Here is a 3202-nt window from a genome sequence, read left to right on the forward strand (position 1 = left end):
CAGAGGTCCTTGTCCTCCTGCCTGGGCCTCCTGCCAACGGACTCTCCTCGCACCATATTTTTGAAACTGGAACTATGAACTCCACCCATTTGCACTGTTCAGACATATATATGTATGTATGTAAAAACTATATATACGCAAATTAGCTGCACGTATATACATATATATATTTCTTTTTAAATTTCATATTGATGGCAGTACCTTTTTTAGCTTGTGTTTTTACACACCTTTCACTAGAATTCATGACTTCTCTGTTGCTCTCTTTATTTTGAAACAAACTTTAAAAAGGAAAAAAATATTTTACAGGGAAAATACCTCTCCTCGTGAAGGACTCGAAAAGTTTACAACCTGCTTGGGTTTTTTTTGCCCCTTTTTTGTACTGAGTGAAGGTTCCGGCTCGTGGGTCACCGAAGAGTCTGAGGAGCAAGGCGCGTAGCTCCTTGGGGAGGGCGGGTGCCTCTCGGGAGCGGGGCTGCAGGCGGACGGGGGTCTGAGGGCTCGGCGCGGCCTCTCGAATCCAAGACAGTTTTCCCGGCCCGTCTCGCTCTCCCACCCGTGGCTTTCCAGCCACACCCCACATCCTCCTGCCTCCTGGAGGGGAGGGTGGGCTCTGGCAGCCGATGCCACGGGAGCCTGAAACACTTCATAGTCGCAGTTTCCCGTTCCTGCCTCTTCTGAAGCAGGGATAGCTCTAGGGACCAGAGTTAAAGCTGATGCTTTAGGCACAAAGATTGGGCTTGGGTAGGGGAAGGAAGCAAGAAATGCCCTGTGGTCGGCAGCTTTCCCAACCCACTTCCTGACCAGTAAGCGCCCATGACCAGCCATCACGCTCCCGGTGACTTTCTTAAACAGCTGTGCGGGGGGAGGGGGTGTCCGACAGTATCCCCAAAGCCTTGGGGAAACCCGGAATAGGCCAGTGGTTCGTGCCATCCCAACCGTAGCTCCTCCGAGCCAGCCGAGGGCCCAGGAAGGAGCAGTACAAATGTGGTCGATCCAGGTTGAGTCTCGACTTTCAGTTGAAAGGAGACTGAAGGGAAATCTTTTTGTCCCTTACGGATCTCCTTGTCTGACTTTGCAGTCAGCCCTGAGACCTGAGCGCTGCGCGCCCAGGGCCAGGCTGGCTCGGGCAGGGCGGCCTCCTCGGCCGGCTCTGGGCCGGGAGCTCTGAGTCAGGCTCTGATGCAACCGAACGCATCATCGAGCCTTTTTCCCTTCTCCGCCGTCTCGGCGTCTTTCGCTCTGTCTAACGGGGAGGCCGCCTCCGTCGGCTGTGGTCACGTCCACTGAGCAGTGCTCAGGTGGTTTGAAGTCTCTTTTTTTGTAGCTCGTTTTCACAGATCATGGTGAGGCCACTTTTTTTTCTCTCACTCTGTCATCCTGGCAGCCGTTGGCCCCAGGGGAGTGTGGGGTCATACAGGGAACCTTCTCTCCTCCCCCTTCTCCAAACCAGGTGGACTCCCAGAGTGTAAAGTGTCAGAATGCTGAATGATCAGAGTGGCAGAGAGTGATCTCTGATTCGAAAGCTGTGACGCGGGATTGACTTCTCTTGGCTTAAATGACTTTAATAATGAGCCAGAGGACCCTGGAGAGAGTTGATTTCCCACCTCAAATACTAAAGATGCTTTTGACCCCAGCTTTGCTCAAGCTGTAAAATCCAGCAGCAGTTTGTCCCCCTTCCCTTGGATGGGATAGGAACGAACAAATCCAGAAGGCTCTGCGACAGCCCAGGTGCTGACCTCCAGACCTCGTGGGGACGCCCTTGGTTGGGGCGGAGAGCCCTCGTAGAGGGTGGGTGCTGTTCTGTCACTTTGTGGCGTGAAGTCACGTGGTGCAGGCCCTGTCGGTGGGAGGGCTCTTGGTGGGACCTGTGTAGGAAGAGCCCCTACCGGAGGCCGTACCCCGACGGAGCCCCCAGCTGCCCTCGGTGGGGGAGGGGGGAGGCCCTGGGGGTCACAGGCAAAGTCACTGAGGTGGCGCACTCCAGGGGGCCAGGTTCTTCTTTGCATGAAGCAGTACTAGTGTGACACTCCTTCCCCCGCTCCCCACTTCTTTCTCTGAACCCCACTTCTTGTCTTGGTCCTGGGTTCTGCCCAGGGAGGCTTCCTTGCAGTTTGTCTCTGGGAAGCGGAAGGGCTCCCCTTCCCCCTGCTTCGGCCCAGCAGAGCGGCAGCGCCTCCCAGGTCTGTTGTCCCTGCTCCACGCTCATTTTCCAGCCCCTTTGGTAAGAGCTCCGAGTTTTTCATGGATCAGGAGAAAACAGCGCCCAGACAGGTTCCCTGGGCCGTGCTTTGGGCGCTCTGCCCTTTATGTTTTCATTCTGCCCTCCATTTTTCTGCCCTCCCCTTGCCCGAGGCCTAAGCTCAGCACCCGTGAGTGCTCAGGGCAACTCCCAGGCCTAGACGGAGCTCTCAGGGAGTTCAGCATCCCCGTGCCTGGCCCTGTGGTCTCATCCCTAGTCGCCCCGGCCGGTAGCTCTGGGCGACCCCCTCTTGCAGCTCCAAACCCAGTGCTCGGAGCAGCAGTGTAGGGCCCTGACAGGAGGTGGCACCTCTCTCATCTCAGACTCTGCCAGCGCATGGGCAGTTTAAAGGGGGCCACGTCTGGGTCCAAGTTGGTCTGAAGCCCGCCTCTTGCCATCGTGCTCCGGCCGTGGTGATTGAGTGGGAGAAACTGTGGGGTCTGTTGGACTCAGCCCACTGCTGGGTCCCTTCGCAGAGTCCTCGTCACGTGAGCTTCCTTTCGGAGGGAGGGCGATGTGGTCGAGCAGTCAGAGGCGGTGGGGTGTATCAGCGCCCCGTCTTCCAGCTCCGCCTCCTTTCCCCCTCGTCTGCACCCGGCACGGTGTGTCAGGTGCCAGGGCCTCGCTCCACGACAGCAGTGACCCAGGTGCGTGGGAAGCTCGGGGCTCTGGGGGCATCAGAACCGAAGGGGGGTGGTGCCACGGGGTGGAGGCGGTTGGCTGACTGCTAACTTGGACACCGGTTTTACGTCATGCCCCTTTTTAAGCCAGTGAGCTGGGCTTCAGTTTTTCCCAGACCATGCACACTTTTAATTTATTTGAGAGAAACTCTAATTGTATTTTCACTGCAGTATCTTGTATTTTTTATTTGTGATTGAAGAAATGTGAAGAGAAAATACACAAGACCCATAATGGCTAACAGTGTTTCTTTCATTCCTTGTTCTAGAGCTAACCACTCTAAAA

The sequence above is a fragment of the Pteropus alecto genome, unplaced genomic scaffold, assembly GCF_000325575.1.
Source record: "Pteropus alecto unplaced genomic scaffold, ASM32557v1 scaffold106, whole genome shotgun sequence".
Taxonomy (NCBI): domain Eukaryota; kingdom Metazoa; phylum Chordata; class Mammalia; order Chiroptera; family Pteropodidae; genus Pteropus; species Pteropus alecto.